Below are 21,841 nucleotides of genomic sequence, written 5' to 3' on the forward strand. Positions count from 1 at the left end.
GGGTGCCATTAGGTCTTCAATGGAGCGCTCAACATTCCAATGTTCTAACATTCAATAGACTATAGCGGGCCTTATAGCTCTTCTACGTTAGACTATATCGGTTGTTAGAGGCCCTCTCCCTCGTTATAGGCCCTCACATGTGACTTTGATATATATCTCAGGGCCTTTAACCTTTTCCATGCGACCGCGTTTCCCCCTCCGGTGCTGGGCGGTAATAGAAACGGGCGTGGTCATGACAGCAAAACTACACCCATCGCTTTGCACTCACTATAGTTACACGATATCATTTGAATTTAGAGACTGTTTGAGCAACATTGACCTAATAGAAGAAAAATAATAAACGCTGTTGTGTTTATCATCATATAGCCTTCAGTAGAGTCCTCTGCAGATGTAGAATTCAAAGTGTTTTAATGGATTTTTCCCTCTGATCTTCCCTTTATGGTACCTAATGGATTACCAATTATACATGTTTCTAATTGGATCCAGTAGTTGGATAAAAAATGTTTTTTTTTAAATCTCTGTTGAGAAGCTATGAAGAACGTTTGAGTATATTCCAGTTGCATCTTAGAGTTGTTTATTGTTGTGTAATGATGTCTATTTGGTTTCAGTCCATATTTTTATTTACACAGTAGAATTTTCTTTTTTGTCAGCTGGATAAGTATTGGACAGCGCCCAAAAAACAAAATACCCCAAATAGACTCATTGTAAGTTATTTGTAACTTGGTGACAGGAACTGCAACCAATAATGTGCATGATAGTCTGATAGGAGCCTGTAGTATGCATTTAATTTCAGGTTGCTGGGTGGTGGTAAGTGGCCGCTTAAGGTCGGTCCTTATCTTGTCTTGATTGCTCTTGGCTGGGTGATAAGGATAATTTTTTACCAGACTCCACGTTGTCGACTTCCCAAAACAGGAAGACAAGTGGGCTGAAAATCGAAATTGGCGCCAAGAAAAGAAACAAAGGAAGTCCAAATAAGAAACAAATCACCAAGATTAAAAGAGGGAAAAAGCCAAGCTTAAAAAAAACTCTCAGAAATATATAAATGTATCAAGTATAAACAAGAACATATAACAAATCAAGGCGAGCAATAACATAACAGCATAAGAAAAACAAGGGCATGGAACTCAAGAAGGGAATAAAATGCAGCACAGTGAGAGAACACGTAGCACTCCTTGCAGGGTTTACTCACCATAAATAGAGACTTAAACACATTCTGTGAGACCAGAGAGAGGTCATCCTCCATTGTCAACTGGGACAGCTGGTATTGGAGAGAATTAACCATAAGGGAAGCAGACCTTATAGCAAAATCTTGATTTGGCCACCACATACTACCATAACTCATAAGCCACGGAAAATTATGTGCAGCTTCAAGAGTGAAAGACACCATTGAACAAATGCTGCATGGTGGAAGAAATTAGAAATACCTCACTACAGCAGAAGGAGGAGCTAAATGAAGGTAAGAGAGGGTAGAGCTGGATCTCCACCTTTCAGTAGGGCCTGTGTCTGGCTTGGTTATTGACTGTTGGATGCGGAGTAATAGCAGGGGTGAGCAGGACAGCAGCGGTGTAAGAGCTGAAGGACAGAGGCAGCCATCAGCGTCTTCAGAATTCAATAGTTGGAGATGGAGTGCCGAAAGATTGCGATAGTCACCTGCATCGCTGCAGCAATGGGCTTCTGTTGCAGAACCTGCACACTGGTTCCCTGAGGCAGATGGATACATTGTGGCAGAATGGTTCTTGCAAGGTGAACCGCAACAGTGAGCGCATAATGTTTTTTGCCTAAAGGCACTGGGGCTGGATCAAATTAGGTAAACAATCAAAGTGCTAATTTAAGGCATGATCTCTGACACTGTTTGGTGAGAGCTCCTAACAAAGTGGTAAATTATTGTTTGTCACAGGAACTTTAAAGGCATGAACTGCCGTTGGCTGTAAAAGTAGCCATAATTGTTGTCTATAAACTAACTATAGAGCACAACACAACACAGATCATAATTCAAAGCAAAATAAAAGCACAACAAAAACTTAACTTGCCATAACAAAACAATTCAAGCTGAACAGTACATATCAACCACAGTACCTCACAACAATACACTACAATAATCAACACAAAATCACTGCCTAAATAAAGCATCCCAGCAACATGCAACACAATAACACAAAACCAAAAGCACACCAGCCCAACAGCAAAGCAACACAAGCCTAAAACATAGAATTACCATGTAGCACAAACATACAACATGAAGATACAGCACAAAATAGCATAGTAGGACACTTAATCGAATAACAACACAACAGAACACAGCGGCACACCAAATACAGCAACCCAATATACAACAATAACACCACACTGTAAGTTAACAACAGCTCAACAATGAGCAGCAAAGCAGTGCAACGAAACAGAACAAAAGCACAAAACTATAAAAGCAGAGCGTAACACCAGAACACAAAAACACAATACAATTACAAATGTGTGCTGTTTTTCATATTTTGGTGTATTATTGTGCTGTGTTTTGTTGTTCTATTGGCATGTTGTGTTGTATTGGAATGTTGTGAACTGTGTTTTTGTGTTAGCATTGTGTTGTGTTATTGTTTCATTTTGTTTATTTTGTATTATGTTCTTGTGTTTTCTGTTCAACGTATCATTGTTGTGTTTTATTTGCATTGTTTTGGTATTATTATTGCTAATATGATATTTTAATGTAATATGGTACACCACATATCTGCTTTCTCAGTATTCAGTATTGTGCAAAAAGGTGTGTGCACAAAGCTGTGTCTTACTGATCACCAAGGAAATGGAATAGTGACAGCCAAAAGTGTTTTGCTCTCTGGCCCCTGATGTTCTGCCACAGAGGTGGCAAAAGAACTTCTGTAGCTGTGGTTGGGTCAAACTTTCAATTGAAAGGCATTTTTTGATTTCTTAATAACTGTGGTGCTTTGTGACGAATCTCCATGACACTTTGAGAAAAAAACATATATCCACTTTGGGTACTTCATTACAAGTTTCATGCAGATCAATCAAGTAGGGAGCTTCCAAAAATGATGGTTCCCATTTTAACTTTCATAGGCATCTTTGCTACTCCATAAAGAAAAAAAACAACAGAACATAATGACGCCATACTTGGCAAGTAATTAGAAATATACACACGGAATTGCTTTTCTTGGTTTGGTGTAAATCTGTGTAGTGGTTTTCAATAAGTTAGTATGTGAAAAGGGTTCCATCTGGAAATGTAGTGGTTAAAGCTACCTGGGCTGGTTCTTCACAGACCCTCTGCAGATTTGCCAATCCATGAAGAATTCCCAAATCCAATTAATAAATTAAAGTTGCACCATTGGACGAGGGAGCTTTTTCTCCCATTGCACATTGTGGTTTAATGACTCTGACTGCAGACTAGCTGGCTGATATTACCCAACATGATGAAGCGAGTTCAGTTTTAGACAAGCATTTGCAATGCATCGGTCTCGCCTTTGGTACATTAACACTATCAATGCTACAGCAATTCTCCCTCAGCGCTGGAACTCATTGATTCCCATTGTTCATGATGAGCTCAGCTTGTCATGAGCACACGAGCAGTGTACTGCATGACGAGCTGAGCTCGTCATGAGCATGGAAGGGGTTATGGGCCATATGTATCAACACATTTCCCCATAGACACAGAATGGGCAAAACCCTTTGATACATCTGGCCCTATATGTATTTAGGTATGCAGCACATTAGCCTGGGTACTGAAACATCTACTGTTCTTTAAATGGAGGGAAAGTAAGCAGCAAACTGCGAAACAGGCCAGGTATGGGAATACATGGAGAGAAATACTGCTTATGAGCTGGAAGTGGTATTGTCCAAATCTCTGTTTTTAATATAATATCAGGGCCATCGGTGGTCATATCACTGCAAATACAAGATTTGGAAAAAGTATATTATTGTCTACTGGAGCTCGTGGAAGACAAGTTTCTATGGTTTGGATTCTAGGGAATGCTAAAGTGATTCTAATTTTTTGCAGACTTCTGCTGGTTGTTTTTTATCACAAAAGTTAAATAGAGGCAGTTGAAAAGAAAAATGGGAGTAGAAAATGTAAGGCTAAAAATTAGCCAAAGAAGATACTAAGTGCCCGATTATGATGTCGGTTGGAGTTAACTCCGACCGACATCATCGCAGAATCTGGACTGACTGACCTGCGGTTGGCGGTCTCGACCGCTTAAATACGAGCAACCACACATCGTGCGGTCGCACACTCCCATTTCCCTATGGGAGCTTGTGCTACTGCAGTAAACAGGCATAACACAACTTGCATAGGGAAATGGGAGATTGTGTTCATCCCTGCACCGTGTGGTAGGCACCTCATGGTGCCTGCCCCACGGTGCAGTTATCATAGGTGTCACCTTAGCCCCCAACCGGAGGCCACAAAGAGAAGGGGACCCTGCAAGGGGCCCCCAAACTCGTTTTCTGACAGGCTTTCCATGCCGGAAAGCCCAGCATCGTAATCCCAACTGCGGAAACGCCGTCCATTGGAATTACAGGCCGGTCTCCAACTGGCCTATGGGCTCCTTGAGCCTGTCGGGATCCAGCCGGAATGGCCGACCAGTTTCAATTCCAACCGCCTACATAGGCGATCGAAATTGAAACCGACGATCTCTGTAGGAAAGCCTCCGACCTCAGGTCTTTCGTAATAGGCCCCTAAGTGTTAGACTAACATTTCGGATAAGAAATCTTAAAATCTAGCACTGGGCTAAAATGCTTGGGTTTCGCACAATCAATGCTTTCTCACTACTGGAATCAAAGGCATGCCAGCTCACTCAATACCAGCAGCCAAGGAGTCCTGCCAGTAGCAGCAAATCCTTCACCATCTCCCACTGATCTGTTTTAATTAGGTCTTTTAACCGCACAGGTTCAGGTTCTCAGTCTCCCATTTGCAGCCAGTTAACATGGGGTTAAATAAAAAGCACATATTACATAAATCGTCATAATAATTTGAAAGGTCAATGTTCAAACTGCACACTGTAAGCAGGTGTTGGGGTTATTTTTTTGCGCAAACACTATTCACAGCATGGTTTTAAATTCAATTAATTTCCCCTGCCTCAGGAAACAGGGTTTAATATAACATATAGTTGTAAAGCGCACGTTCACCCTGAAGGGTATCTTGGCTATCTTGCCACTGAATAACAGATGTTTATTGTTACCCAACTCAATGGTATTCATGTTATCAACCTCAGAAGGATGAAAGGCTGAGTGGGCCCGCCGGAGTTGAACCTGTGACCATGAGGTCAAACAGGCCCACACATTAGTCCACTAAGCCACCAGAATGGGCTTGGTTTGGTTTAGTCTTGGTAAAGTTCTGTGGTGCCAACCTAAAGAGTGGAATCCAAAATATTTACAAACAGCAAACATGTTGATTTTTTTTTTTTTCACCATATGGACTAATTCTGGAATGCTCTCCTATTGCACCTTAGACATTGTCATTCACTGGTGCATTTCAGGAGCTAGTTCAAAACCCACCTCATTAAAATATTCCTACTTTAGATACTATTCTGTCTACTCCGGAAAAAAAAATCACTTTGTAAAATAAGCACGTATAGAGGGAAATTCTTAGTTTTGTATTATATGCTCAGAAACAACAGAGACAGCTGACGCAGGGACTATATGACAACCTTAGGCAAGCAGAGTGTACTTCAACACGCAATTTAAGAGAGAAATCAGACAGCTCACAAGCGCAAACTGAGATAGTGAAGTGTAAGGCTAAGATACATGTGAAGTGGGCCAAATATAATGCTAGTAAATACCAAGCATATAGGAAAGAGTGCTATGAGTATGGGGAGAAGACCGGCAAGAGCTTGGCTAAAAAAATAAGGCAAAAAGAAACGAGAGGTGCTATTACAGCAATTAAAGATCCGAATGGAAAGACGGTGGAAACACCAGCAGAAATCCTTGAAGTTTTTCGAATGTTTTATGAGGACTTATATACAGAAGAATATAAGTGTCAAGGCAATTCTTCAAATTTTTTCATAGTTACTTATAGGAAGGCACTAAGCGCAGACAATAGTGAGTATTTGGAAAAGCCCATAACCCTGGAAGAACTAGAAGAGGCAATCAGTTCATTAGCATCTGGGAAAGCTGCTGGGCCTGATAAAATCCCATTGGAGTTTTACAAAAAAATATTTTTTGAATTACAAATAGATATGTTGACGGTGTTTCGAGAGGCCCAGAGAGGCTCTGCTCCAGCGTCATGGGATAGTTATTTTTCTAAAAAAAGATAAACCTCCTCTATTGCCAGGATCGTATTGACCAATCTCAATATTAAATTGCAATGGGAAGGTATACGCAACATACTAGCAATTTGGCTGTCTCGGGTTATAATTTCTATAGTTTCTGTTCGACAGCTTTTGTTCATACCAGGAAGAGGCACGGTTAATCATGTCAGTCGGGTAGTTACCACATTGGATATTGCTACGGTATTAAAAGCTCCGTGCGGAGTGGTTCTACTCGAATTGGAGAAAGCTTTTGATGTGTCTCCTGGGAGTTTTTATGGACCATGATGCAGGGGCAAGGCTTTGGACCCAGCTTTATACAATTCTTACAAACCATGTACCGCTCACCCAAGGCAAAAATAAGTGCAACAGGACTAGAGTCTAATTTTGTTCAAATATCAAGAGGCACCCGACAAGGTGCCCTGTTCCCCTCTATTATTTGCCTTATACATTAATCCTTTTTGGAACTTATTAGAACATAGGCTACATAAGGAAACAGCGAGACCTGGGCTGGAGGTTACTACACTTGCATATGCAGATGATATTGCGGTTATTTCACCTGATCCAATTAATACTGTCAAAGAGATTGAACAGCTAGCTACTCAATTTGGGGAAGGATCAGGATTTAAACTAAATATTACTAAAACGCAAGTAATCTGCACTGGGCAAGTGCGTAGCAATGATTCTAGGGTCACAGAAGAGGCTACATATTTGGGGATTCGAATTAATGCCTGTCTGGATAAGATGGTATTATCAAATTGGGATCCGCTAATGCAGAGAATCAAGAAAGATTCAGATAGAAAATCTACATCTGCCGATAGTTGGGAGATGTAACGTCTTAACAATGGATATACTGCCAAAAGTAATGTATTATTTTAGATGTGTTCCCTTGGAACTTACATTGAAACAACTGCAAAAAATACAATCTATATGTTCAAGGTTTTTGTGGGCGCAAGGTAAACCTCGGCGAGTAATGAGGTATATGATCCTGCCCAGATCTAGAGGGGTTTGGGCAGTCCCGAACTTTTTGTTTTACTATCTGGTGTGCATGTTGCAACATATGGGCATTTTGTTGGTTGGTGAACGAGATGAAAAAATGGAAATTGCTCCAAACATTTTTCAGTTATTATTGGGCTCTAGAACAGACAGGAATTTATTTTTAAATTTGGAGCCCTGTTATTATAAAAAAAACTTGTTTTAAGTTGCTGGCATTGCGTGGTTACAACGCGGTCGTTGTAACGACCGGGCTGTGATTGTATTGCGGGTAAAATCGACGTTGTAAAGGTATATATTCACACAAATCCACGTAATAATGTCTTTAAACACTCTAAATAAAATATTTTCTCAAAAACATCATGTTTCAAATTTAGGGCCAGATTTAGAGTTTGGCCAAACCCTCAGTCTGCCCGCCTCATTTAGAGTTGGATAGACCACAAGTATTCAGTTAACGGAACCTCTGTTGGCTCCACTGACGGAGTACTTCCTCCCACAGCCCAACGGAGTAGGGGCCGTCGGATGATGGACTTAACACCATTGCCTTATTTTGGGTGGATGGTGTAAAGTCTTTTTTGTCCTGTCCATCACTGCCAGGAAAACCTGGCAATAAAGGACAGAAAAAAACAATAATGGACTTTATGCACCCTGGAAGAAAAATCCAAGGATGTTAGGACTAGTAGGAGAATGTTAAAAAAAAAATGAAAACGTTTAGTATCATTCATTAACTTTTCCAACACTGACGGGAGCCATTGATGGCAACTCTTGTAAATCCAGAAAGTTGTCCACAAAACCAGCAGACAACTCTAAATTTGGTGACAAAATTCCCTCAAAATAGTTGAGGTATTGTTGTTCTCCTCCGCAATCTCCGCCCACCAAACTCTAAATCAGACGCTTAGTCACATAATAACAAGGGGTGCACAGGCATCATTGTATACACAGTGCCAAATTATACTCCAATAAACTACCATCACAAATACAAACACTCGCTACAGAACACATGTATCGGCATACACTTTTTTCCCAATAATTTTATGTCAATTCAACAGCCATCAACACCCCCTATTTAAATTGTCACACCATTATGCACATTTTGAAAAAAAAGCCTGTAAAAACACCAAGAATTAGTGTGTAAGACAAATATTTTCAAGTTATGTCAAGTAATAGCAGGGTGGTGATTAATGTTAACCAAGGATGGTGGGGTTGGGACATGAGGTGAAGGTAGCACCATAGGATATTCATCACTGCGAAGTGACTATCAACATATTAGTCAACAGTAACTTACTATAAAAAGTATTTTTTTGTAAATATAAACATATATTAAACATATATTTGCATATAAATATTACACTGGCATCAAAAGTGCCAGAGGTTAGGTCACAATTTCTGTAGGAAATGATTTTTATTAACGTTGATCCCATTTAAAAAATCTGCACAAAACTTTAAAGAAAAAGTATCCCCACACTGTGTTCTTCATTTGGTGTGTGAGTTATGGTTTGCTTGACAGCTGTGCAAGTTATGGATAGTGTGCCTAATCAAAACTTGCACGTTTCAGTTGATTTTCAATTTTACATTTGATAGTCCTTGTTAAATCTATTAGGGGTAGAGGACATATTGTTTTGCCAACTGCAATTATTCTATATTCTTAATTTTAAGACTGTAATGCTTCATGGCTGCCTTGTGGGAAAGTTTATGAGCAATATAGTAAGCAGGAGTTGGTTATGTTAAGCCAAAAATAAAGCAATAGGCCAGATTGCTTCAGAAGGAAAAGTTAACTGAGATTGCATAGATCTCATCTGTTTATTATGAAAAGTTACAGAAGCAGTAGATTATACATATTTATTATTAAAATCCTATGTTAAAGCCAATAGTCCTTTAAGTGTGGATGATTACACTGTATTAAAACCTGTAGGCAGGTATTTTGTTACATGAATTATCATATTACAGTAGCAGGCAAGAGGTTTAGGGTGGGTTAGCCCTTTGAAAAATCCTGAGTGTAGAAGACTTCTATCGTGATAATCCTTAAAAGGCCCTCTTAAGAAGGGTACATTGTTTTGCCAACTGTACATTTGTGCATTTTTTTTTATTTTATGACTGCATACTTGATACATGCTCATGGAGATGGTTATTTTAAATATAGTAGGCCTGAGCTGGTTAATGTGACAAGCCAATGATAAAGGCTACTGGCCTCATTGGTTCACATGGGAAAGTTTTGTCAGATGTCTTAGGTCTGATCTGTTTACTATGAAATGTTATGAAAAAGGCAGCAGGTTTGGCTCATTTTTATAAACATATGCTAAAGCCAGTAGGCCTTTGCAGGTGGATTGTTACTACACTGTGCTAAAGACAAGTATTTTACTACATGTAATATTGCGATTTACCATAGTCGGCAAGGGTTTTTATGCTTGTTGCCCTTCTTTGACAAACCCTGGGAAAAATGCTTCGCACTGTTAGAATCCTTCTTTTGCCCTTCTAGTCCCCTCTTTCCAAATTTAATTTCGAGAACATTTATAATTTTATGACTGTATTCCTGATGGGTGCCTTGAGGGAAAGCTGATGTTCAGTACAGTAGACCTGAGTTGATTATGGTGTGAAGCCTATTTTAAATACTATAAATCTGGCTAGTTCATTTGGAAAAGGTACGTCAAATATTATAGGTCTGGTTTGTTTATAATGAATAGTTACAACAAAACCACGCCTGATTTACTTATTGTTAAAGCATATGCTTTGTTGGAAATGTGCCCTCTGTATAGGGTCACTTCAGATTTTTGCCTTCTGCTACTAACTGTTTTTTGTTGCCCAAAGGAATCTTAACCAAGGTTAAGATTTTTGAATGTCTATACTCACCAGTTACCAAAGAGGCACTTTCATTTATAAGCCAAACGTACTGGCATTGCCGATGCTTATTTTTCATTAACTTCCTAAAATGTGAGTCCGCGCAACTGACTGCATATGTTCCTAATCAGTGCAAAGTGGGGTATGGGAAGAGGTTATAGTGAATGTGTATGGAGGGCAGGGCTCTACAGCCATGCTGCACTCAGTCTCCATGTCTCCAAAATCTCGCTCTTGCTGATGTATCTGATCTCATCTGTGATGTCATAATGTTACTAAAAATGTCATCGATTATGTTATTTGAGATGACATAAATTCGAACAAAAGGGAGATCCCAGCAGTACATGGTAGAGGCAGGAGTTATCATTGTCAGCTTAATATTATCAGTTGGAAAGCCTTCTGGTGCTTGTAATTGTAAATTGTATTTATTACTAGCAGCCCGCCCCGACGTTGTCCGGGGGCAATGAGGCTTCAGGGCCAACCGCCCGCCCAGGCCCCCTCCCGCCCCGACATTTTACGTGTCCCTTTGCCTTACCTGAGCCGGCGCTCCTGACTTCCCCGCCGCTCCTCGCCGCTAGTCACCGCTCCTCCTCGCCCCGATGTTGTCCGGGGGCAATGAGGCTTCAGGGCCAACCGCCCGCCCCGGCTCCCACCCACCCCGACATTGTCCGTGTCCCAGAGCCACCTCCTGCCCCCGGTCCCCTCTCTGCCTGACATTTTACGTGTCCCTTTGCCTTACCTGATCCGGCGCTCCTGACTTCACCGCCGCTCCCCCCTGCCTGTCCGCCGCTCCTCCCCGCCTGTCCGCCGCTTCCCCTCGTCATCACGCACGTCGCGGCCAGCGCTACGTCGCAGCCAGCGCTACGTTTTTATTTTATATAGCCTATGTCCATCTGCACACCCTGACATTTTCAGCGATGTATCGGGTGTGTGGATTGGCGCTGTGGTTCCCGAGTTTACCTGGCTCAAAGGTTTGTGTTTTCTCTTTATAATAGTAGTATAGATAGCGCTTGCTCCTATATTTCCATTTTTAGTTCAAACCTACATGTCCCCGAATGTAAATAAACAAGCCTCAGCCTCTGCACCACGGTTTTCCTTGGACAAACTGTCCCTAGGAGTCACACGTGAGTATCCAGGCGGGGAACATCCTTTTCAACGCGGATGTTACCCCGCAGTGCTTTTATGACGCGTCCTTTACAACGCAAGTCGTAACCACGACTTGCGCTGGAGGGCGCTAAAGGATAAAGAATAGTATATTTACTATTCCAACACCTTCCCTACTATCCACGGGGACTGGTGTTAGAATAGTAAATTATACTATTCACTATCCGCGCCCAACAACGCAAGTCGTTGTAACGACTTGCGTTGTTAAAGACGCGTTGTAAAGGCACGCGTTGAAACGGTACGCGTTGTACAGTCATACATCCATCCAGGCGTCACATGCCCGCAGACTGCACACTGAGACCTGTCACACACATGCCGCTCTGGCCGCTCTGCTGGTGACGTCCCCCAGGCCCCCGGCCTCCACCCTCGGTACTGCCCTCACTCTCGGCGGCTCGGCCTAACCCAGCCACCTGCCCCGCACCTGAAGTCTTTGTTGCTGGAGCCCATCTTCTCCAGGAGGCCATAGAGCTGGTAGGACATGCCGCTCATGTTGAGTGCCGGAACGGGGAACCGAGGCACGGTATTGGGGCCGGGACGAGAAGCCGCTTCGGAGCCTCGCGCCGCCCGGGTTACATGTAGGGCAGGTGCCCGTCAGCAGCGACCCTGTCCTGCAGGAAAATGCCGCATGCGTGCCACAGACACCGGGGCCACCACGCGGCGGCTCTGACCGCGCGCACCCAGGAGGCTGCCAAGCACCGTTAATAAAACATTTTAGATGATTAGTTAGTGAGAGTCTCTGTCCGTGTAGAGGACGAGCTAGCTGCAGCTGTCACTAGCGCACATCTGGTTCTGCCCTGATGTGCCTTACAATACGATACGTCTTCATTAGCATGACTAACAAGGTAGGGTTACGCTATGTTATTTAGTTAATACATGGAGGCATTCACTTGGAAAGCAAGCATTGGCAATGCAATAGGACTCACATTTATGCGAGACCTATTGCATTGCCAATTGGAATTTGTGCGGACGACAAAGCACGAATGGGGGAAGAGAAGGCATTGGACTGCGGGAGGGAGGGCACAGGCAGAAAGTAGTCTGTGCTGTAAAGGGGCCAGTAGCCATGGAAGGACACTAATGACAACATGACCGTCCTAAGGAGGGACAAACAAGCATACAACCAATCGGAAGGCAGCATTTAAGACACAAACCAATCAAAAGATGTGCAGAGAGTGGGCTTAGCTTCCATGAAGCTTCCACGCTATACTGAATACTGGGATAGGTGGAGAGTGGGCGGAGCTTCCACGCTATACTGAATACTGCATGCCTCGCAAGCAAGCAACGCATGCGCTGCAACGCATGCGCTGCAACGCTAGGCTTGACCTAAAAAAAGAAAAAGGACCCAAAGGGGCATGATGAACCTACTCTGATCCTCAAGCACATATAGGGTGTCCCAAAGGGACACCACAGACAATTCAAGAAGCATTAAAAATTATTTTTAATAACAGGATTTGCATATCCTAAGCGGTATTTGTGGATCCTGGACTCTCTTTGGGTCTGCTGGATTTGTGAATCTTTTAAAAATAAATAGGGTGAAGCATTCAACCAACTACCTCTGCACTTAACCAAAGGCCACATATGGGCACTTACAATGTTGTGACTGTTTTGGAGCAAGGCCTGCTGCCTTCCCAAGCTGCATGTGGCTGACCATGCACATTGGGTTTGGGCCCTGATGTTCTGTCACAGAGGCCTGTGGTGTTCAACACAGTCTCCCAAAACATGCCAACACGGTGCTCAAGTAGTTCACTTCTTTTCTTATGGGACGCTCTCAAGTGGCCTCACAGCGTAATTTTTTGCACCACCTCCAAACCTATTCTATACGGTGCCTGACAGGGGTCCTCTCTTAGTCATACCCTTTTTTTAATCTCTATGTGGCTCTGGCCAATCACATTGCATCTTTTGGGTTTACTTTTTATGCCTATGCCAAAACACTCAGATTATTATTAAAGTTCAGGGTCTCCTGCATACTTTTCACACATTGTTCCAAATGTCCTTTATTCATTAGCTGCCTGGGTGAAAACTAGCTCTCTGTGTCTCAACACAAACAAAACAGAAGTTTTCATTTCCTGGAATCATACATTCTGGTCCTCTTGCTGCTGGAAGTAATTGTTTACCCCAACCTTCCTTTTAAGGATTATATTTTCAAGCTTACAGCTGCACCTTCTACAAATTTAAAGTCATAAGAAAAGAAATCATGCCTTTTCTTTCTTTCAAGACAGATTCTAGTCCAGTACCTAAATCTCACGACACTGTACTTCTGGAATTCTCTTTAGGTTGATTTACCTTCCTCTTCAATCTATAAATTGCTGCGTATTCAAAATAGTTCTGCTCCTCTCATTTCAGGATCTAGTGCGCCTCCTATCATTCATTCTTTTCACTGGCTAACCATCCCGAAAAAATGCTACTTTTAAGGCCCTTTGCTCATAATGCTCTCTTTTGCTCTCATCCTAAAAATTATACGTCTGAGCTTTTTTTTTCACTCTGTGAGCCTACCCATTCCCCATGCTTCACAAACTCTTTCCAAGTGAGTGTCCCTCGCTTCATAACAACTCCTCTTTTCGATATGTTCCGAACTCCATCTGCTCAAGTTTCGTCGATTTCTTAAACTTCATTTATATGCACTTTGATCCCTCCTTCACTTCTTTTGGCTTGCGACTGGACACTTCAGGATATTTGCACGCTTAATAAATGTCCTATCTAGACCTCTTCCGAATGGAACCGCAAGCAAACCCAGAGTAAATATTTGATTACACATTGACTTGCCTATGCCATTAATGTCAAAAATATATTGCGTTTCTCCCAAGTGCCAAGCCAGGGAGCACGTGCTTACAATGTACTGCAAACTAATTCTGCTGCCCGTCATGACAGCTCCTGGCGTCTGCTGCCCAAGTTCTTTGCATAAATAGACAAATGGTTTCGGTGAGTTGTGAACACACCTTTTTTTTTAATTAAAAAAAAAATATTTTTATTGTGATATGTCAGTGGATAATTGGTGCACTACAATTGTTTACATATAGGTAAAAGGCGAAGCATTAGATGGATTAGTTAGCGGTACACGGCCATTCAGCCCACAACCCTGAGGTCGGACGGCGACTTAATAATACAACACCATACGAGAAGCAAAGCACTATCTGCAGGAGGCACTGATAAGGTCATCATACCACATGTTTTTTATAAACAATAACAAATTAAGCAAATATTGAAGTCCAGCTGAGTAACTTAAATCAGCAATCAGTACAGCCCAAGTGTTCAGTTCCGGCCTCCAGGGTACACCAGCCAGGGCCCCCGCTGGTCTGGAAGCATTCTCCCGGGGTTAGACCCCATCTCGCAGAAGCCCATGCAGATCATAACAAAGGCGAGTCTAATCTCGCCCGATTCCTATCCTCAACCCCGGAGTTCTACGGGTTAGTGCCAGTTCCGCAGTCGGGGAGTCGCACAGTTCGCCACGGTATGAGTTCCATTGGCCCCACTTCTTGTCCCAGACCTTAGGGCAGCCCCTTATTTTATACACTGTCTTCTGCGCTATCATGCATTGGTTCATTGCGGCCACCCATCCTACCACCAAAGGTTTATCTGGGGAGCCCCAGCCCATCGCCACAGCCCTTTTGATCAACAGAAACCCCAGTGCCGCCCATTGTAACTCTGGGAGGTTTAGGTGGTTTGGGCCCCATATATTGAGGATACAGTTCCTAGGTGAAGTAGGGAGTGGTTTTCTCAGGGAGCTACTCATTTTATGCACCGCTGACTTCCAGAACTGTTGTATTACTGGGCAATTACTGAACACACCTTTTATGCTCAACTAATGTTCCTCAATAGGAAGCATCAAATATATACATTTGTGAAAAAGTTTTTATATATGTGTCTGATAGCTAAGGCGAAGCTGAAATCCATACCAAAGACAGTGCATTAAATACATTTCCTTCTTTGAACAAGTTGGTCAATCATTGAATGCTGAGACTATCTAAGACTATCAGACGGCTTGTCACTTACTATTATTGGTTCCATGCATTGTAAACTGTTGTATGACTGAGGAACGCATGGCCGACACACGCGTGCCGCTACAACGTGGTTTCAACCACAAATGTGTCTTAACCATGCATTCCTTTACCACGCATGCCTTTATCACACAATTTAGTTCTAAAGGCCCCCCTCCCCAGCCTAAGCCCTCTAATCCTATCCCCCTACCTTCCCCCAACCACCCTGAGGCCTAAAACCTACTCCGCCCTGTCCTTAAAACTACAACATCCCCTCCCCATGCCCGGAGGCCTGAAACCCTGCCCCCTACTTAACACTAACCTGGTCTTGACCATTGGCTGGAACAAAAGAACTCCAACAAAGAGCGCCTATTAGGCGCCCGTCAGACATTGCAGCGCCAGTCTGACGAGGAGCAGGAGGCCAATGATGAAGGATGACATCTAGCTTACTGGGTGTGTGAGGCCTTCTAGTTCCAACAAGGGAACTTCTTGTTCCCTGCCTTTGCTCTCCTTCTATATAACATACACACTTTCTAGTCTATTCCCCGGGGAACTTTCTCCCTCCTGCTGTTTAGGGTTTTGAAAGATGTTAGACTGCGAGAGTTTGAGGCGTGCCTTAACCAGAGCCTGAATTCTGTTGAATACTATTTTATCTTTAGATACAGTATTCACGGACACAATAAATGCACGTAAGTCTAGGAATTATGTACTGCACAGCTGCTGTCCCCGAGAAACAGGAGAGCTGCACTGTAGATAAAATGTCCTCTCTGCTTGGCTTCACCTCCTTTAGATACTGAAATGCTCAGTAACTATACAACGTAGCCCGGCTCCTACAGGAAGGTCCAAGCGGAACTGCACGTTTGATGATGTGACTGGATGGCGCAAGAATTGTTTGATAAATTAACCGATTGCACGCCCCTGGTTACTGGGTATCTCAGGAACCGACCGCTGTACCACTGCAGCTCTAGTTAAAGACCAGAAATTGTGCAGTGCCAGTGACCACACCAAGAAACTCCGAAGTGTGCTCTGCAGAGCTGCCCTGCCACTACCTCCGCAGTCAGATGCTGAGGGTTGTACAGAGCGGATCAAGAAGTCTTCACTGACAGCCTGGGGCTATCTGGAGAACTGATAGCCCCAGGCCACTGGCCACTGGGAAGCTTCATATAGCCTAAATGCAATTTGCTTCTGGAAAACTTAACTAGACAATCGTTATTCGAAACTACGGAACACTGCTTCAATTACTGAAGCAACTATTATGATGACGAACGATCTAACACGAACCCTTGCAAGCACACGTGAGGCAACTTTCACGTCCTGGGCAGGGCAGGGTGCTCTTTTCCTCTTCGAGACTGTCAACCAAACCCATCCTTGAAAGCTTCTCCCCCTGCAAGCAGCCCAGGCTGCGCACACTGACACTCATAAACACTCCCACAAACCACAGCAGCTAAACGCTATAAGGTAGGCGACAGACAAGTGGGTACTCACAAGCAACACGAGCAGCAGCATTGTAGCCTTACACCACTCACTCCAGCAATGCCTGAAAGGAGCCATAATGCTGCTGCCACGTCTGAGCACGCATGCGCACTCTCACAGAGAGCGGCGGCTGAATAGGCGTGCCCCGTTGCATGCCGTGAATCGTAGTTCTCTTTCGGAATTCATCGCTTCGATACATAGGCTTGGGAGCGCAGAGGAACAACCGGAATCAAGCTGTGCACCGTGATAGGTTTTGTGAAAGGGAGGGAAAATAACCGTGCCATTTTTTTTTTGCTTGCAGTGTGGTCGAAGCGTGAAAGTCTATAATAAAGTGGGGACGGGGACGGGGCTGCAGGAGGAACGGAGCAAGCACTCACCATGACGTTGTGTTTTCGCTGTAAGCCCCGTCCTTTTCAGACTGGGGGCGTGTGTTTCTAGAGAGAGAAAGAAACGAAAAAAACACGCCCCTCAATCCGAAAAGGACGGGGCTTACAGTGAAAACACAACGTCAGAGAGACCTCTTCTCCAATGGCTGGCCGCCGTTTGAAGAGGGGCTGGTTCAAGCCCCACTACTAGAGACATAAGATCTCGCGAGCGAGACTGCGCAAGCGCAGCCTACGCTAGCCGAGACCTAAAAACGACCCCAACACCCCTGCCCTGAAACCTAAAACCACCCTCACCCCTTAAAACTATCCCCTCCAACTCGGCCCCATCCCTTAAAACTATCCCAACCCTTCCCCACCCTCCCCGAGCTCTAAAACCCTTCCCACTCCCAAAAACTACCCCCATCCCAAACCCCTAAAAAATACATCCCCCCACAAACCGAGCCCCAGCCACACTTAGCTGTCCACATCCAGAGTTTCCTGTTCTGACGCATCCTCTTCCTCTCCCCGCCCATTCGGACACAAGACAGCTATCTGCCTTAACAAGGCATATGCATGGTTAAGGCAGTAGTGTGGTTCAGGCAAGTGCTGTTACGCTTGCGATGAAAGGGCACGCGTGGCTCAACCTGCGTTGTAAAGGCTGTTTCCCATTGTAAACGTACCTAAGCTGGTTTAACATGGACATGAAGTAGGTTTATCTATCTGCTGATGATAAGTAGGTGGGAGGTGGGTGGTGGGAACTGGGTCGTAATGCTGACATACCGCAGGGCACTAATGCCTCTTAAGTGCCCTTGGACCCATTATGCCCCTCTATTACAGCTGAAGTCTAAAAAACATCGTGAAAGTTAGCAGTTCAATAACAGGACAATAGCGCTTAATTATTTTGTGACGCGCTGTAATGTACAGGGATTAGAATAGTTGCAAATTTCTGGGGAAAAAAAACACGTTGATCATTATGTCCTAAGTAAAAAGCCGAAGCAAACATTTTATATGGAAGCCTTCCAAAAATATTTGAATTCAGAATTACCTACCAAATGTTGCAGGAATGCACATTTCTAATAACATATTCAACTCATTGATTTTGGGGCAAATCGTCAAGTTGCTCTTACCACTGCAATTATAGCATTACTTGGCTTAAGGTTTAAGTATATCTAGGAAAACCCAGCCTCCCTGTTTTCATGCGCAACTGAAAATAAATCCTGTTTTTCTCAGAATTATCCATCCGAAGGCCTGGAGCTTTTTTTGGCAGCAGAGTAAAACAAGTTGGCCTTTGTGCTATAAGCTTTCTCAAGTTTCATGCCCATTTCAAACATGTCTTGTAAATAAAGCCTGACGGCTTTAAGCAATCTATTTTCTTCTCTGTGCTGACCTTGACCCCTCACCTGCTATTAACATAATCTGCTCACAGCTGAGCGGCTGGTGCGGGCGCAGGGCTCGGTGTTTCCATTGTTGATTACATTTTGCTGACTAAGCAAGATGTCAGCTTGTAACCAGAGCGGAAAGGTTTCCAAGAAAAGGCCGGTTCTTTCTTTTCTTTTGACAGCTATTGGAGAAATGTTCTCTCATTACAGTAAAGCAGAAGCGGCTGAGTGAGCAGCTACCCTTAAAGAGACAGCGGCCTAAGGACTTGAGCGTAATTTCTAAAGAAATAGTAAAATATTTGGAACCGTAAAAAAAATAATGAGGACAGCACCAAATCCATTAGCAATAGCCGGATTTGTTAAATTTTGATCACATTCGGAGAGAGCTGTCATTTAAAGACTACAGAGAGAGAAGCGCTAAAAATACGGCACAAATGTTATAAATATCGCAGCAGTATACTCCCGTTACATGCGACACTATTTACCATGCAAATATGCACTTGGAAGGGCGAGATTTTGATCGATACCTTATCACTATTGATCCAAACCTCGATCTGGTCGACTGAACCTTTGTTGCCTGTCTTTGAGGAAGAAAGTGCCTCTCCTATCAAGTTAGTTCACCCAATAAAGGACCCCGCTCCAAAAGATCACAAACAACTTCTAGCTTTCAAAAGTTTATTGTAAGGATAAGATAAGTTGCAAATACAGGCATCTCAGAATGAGATTCACGAGATACACAGGTCCAACTACATACATGTGCTCTCTGAAAGCCCTCAGACGAGCAACGGAAATTACTAACACAAGTTCTAAGAATAATAAAGCTATCAACATTGACGCATATCTCTCCTTCATTTAAGTTGGAGGAAAACACACAGGTTAGGCTGTCCCTACCCTGCTCTAGATGGTATCCCTACTTAACCAAGTCTCAACCTAACAAAAGTGTCAGCAGTGAATGACCCCCAAGGGAAGTCACTCACTCTTAGTCTCTTGGTGAAAACCTATAGTTCTCCAGTCATGACCCCTCTCTGCCTACCCATCCGCTCTCTAAAGGGTCCTCAGGCATCTGCTCTAACTCCACCCAGGGGTGCTGTCCCTAATACAAAACAGTCAACAACATTTGAGACGCCCCTCGCGAGACGCCCCTCACGTGGTGTAGCTTCTGGCTTTTTCCATGCTGCTTTGTATTGGGCCTCATACGTTGGAGTTGACCTTGCTTCTCAGACTCTTCTCCGGCCCGCTGATACCCCTTAAACATTCCGGAACCCTCCTCCATGTCTGGGCCGTCTACTGAACAGACCTCTATTCATTCATTTATAATTGGATCCTCCCTTTCTCTTGCAGACAGACATCTGCAGCCAAGAACCCAACTCTCATAGACTTCCAAAAAGGTTTGCAACATTTCTCGGCCCAGACATGTACGTGTAAATCAATGTTAAAACATTTCAGGCCTACAATATTTCTCATAATGATTATAGCATTCAACTTCTTCATTAATTAAAGCATGTTAATACTCTTACTCTATTATTCAGTAAACACATCTATAAATCATGGCCCATTAATGCAATAGCCAAAACATTAGTTCAATCTATGTCGTGAAAAGAAACACCTTCCCTTCTAGCTCTGGCCCTGAGGCCTACCACATTCTGCGTTTAACCACATGCCATCTTACATTTTAACAGCTACACGACATGGATTCAGGAATAATCACATCTAATAAAATCATATAGTGTCACACATTTCTGTATTAGTTCCACTTCTACTTAAATCTCTACATTATCTATACATTCAGAATATAATTTCAGATACTACTAGCACTCATGGCATTTCTCCTCATGATTTGTGCTTACTACAGGTAAGTGTGATGCACTCATACATTTAGGTCAGTTTGCGCTCTCTCAGTTCCCCCCTTTGATGACCTCTCGGGGTCATCACTAACATTTAAACTGCAGTTATTGCTAGCATAACTTGTCTCTGCGCTTCCAGAGCCCTCAGACTCCTGTACTGATTATCTTGTATGGCAGCCAATCTCTGCAGCTGCTCTCTTTGGGCCCTTTCTGACCATCTTGCTCTGTACCATTTGAATACCCTCACCAATCCCCACAATATGATCCCACAGATCAATATTATGATGATAGGTTTTAGGATATACCACACAAAGCTTTTGCCTAAGGTGGAGATCCACCCTCCAACTTCACTCATTCCGTGGCCCACCTTTTCCCAGACATTTTCTCTACTTAAGTCTTCGATCTCCTTGTGAATATCAGTTATGTTCCTAATAACTTTCTCAAGGGGCTTTGAATTGTCTGGAATGTAAGTACAACATTCCTGGACCTTCAAAGCCTTACAGACTCCGCCCTCTTTTGCTAGTAGGACATCTAACGCAAGACGGTTCTGAAGAACCATAGCCCTTATCGATTGCATCTCTCCTTCTACCAGCATTAAGGACTGAGCAGTGCTGGCAGACAACCTGTCGACGACTGTTGCCAGTCGTCTAATTTTAACATCATTAAGGATTACTCCCAAAAGAGGGAACACAGCTCCAAAGACATCTCCAACCATTTCTGCATCTCCTATATTTCTCCTTCCCCTCGATGATGTCTTGCCCTCGATGATCTCTAAGTCTTGTGCATGATATATTTTGGGGAAGACAATTGCTAGGTAACATGATCCATACCAGTTGTCAGGTAGTCTCACGTAGGCATTTCTTCCACATACAAAATACACATTTGGAATCACTTGCATTCCCTTCAGGAAATCTTTAGTATAGTACTCTATATTGAAAGCATGTTCACAGCTGACTTCTCCCACGTATACATTTTCGTAATACGTTTTGGCTCGGTGAAGACATAGCTTTCCTTTCTGCGTCTTATCTAAAGCTATTGGACCACTACTACCCTTTCTCTTGTGTGCCTTCTCTTCCTCGGTCCAATCTGTTTTCCATTGTCCTGATTTTTTCAAAATCTTTTGTCTCCTGTAACGATCATCCACCTGCCCTATGAACTTCTTCTCGACTTCTGACACTTTGCATGTCAGGTTATTTCTACGGGCATGTGAAGTATCTAAGGTAATCCAAGGAATGAAGAACTTGGCCAGTCTGTCTTCACTCTTCCAGTAGTCCCATTTGTTCATCTGCTTATAATTTGGGACTTCTGGCAACACTGAATCATAGTTGGAGAAATAGTATTCAAAACTATCTCTCCCATAAAATATACTAAGCAATAAGCTACATGTAATGCCATATGTCAGCGGGAGGTGATGATATCTAATGCCTTCATCTACAGACGCCGGCAACTGCATGCAGACGTAACAGTCCTTAACCTCCATGGCATCCACGTATTCATATAAGAGTTTAGCATAAGCATTTGACCTAAAGTCTCCTTGGGACTCATCTACGTGTAACCTGCGGGCTTCTGCAGCTAATAACG

General features: G+C 43.2%; 1 long non-coding RNA gene across 1 annotated transcript in view; it reads right to left on the minus strand.

Annotated features, from left to right (window-relative positions):
- LOC144781120 (uncharacterized) overlaps positions 1–18,540 on the minus strand; it is a 249,044-nt gene extending 230,504 nt beyond the window's left edge. The window contains exon 1 of the long non-coding RNA XR_013600881.1: positions 18,438–18,540. This is a non-coding gene — a long non-coding RNA (uncharacterized LOC144781120). The remainder of the gene's footprint in view (positions 1–18,437) is intronic.
- Positions 18,541–21,841: the final 3,301 nt, after the last annotated feature.

Source organism: Lissotriton helveticus, chromosome 9 (genome assembly GCF_964261635.1).
Source record: "Lissotriton helveticus chromosome 9, aLisHel1.1, whole genome shotgun sequence".
Taxonomy (NCBI): Eukaryota; Metazoa; Chordata; class Amphibia; order Caudata; family Salamandridae; genus Lissotriton; species Lissotriton helveticus.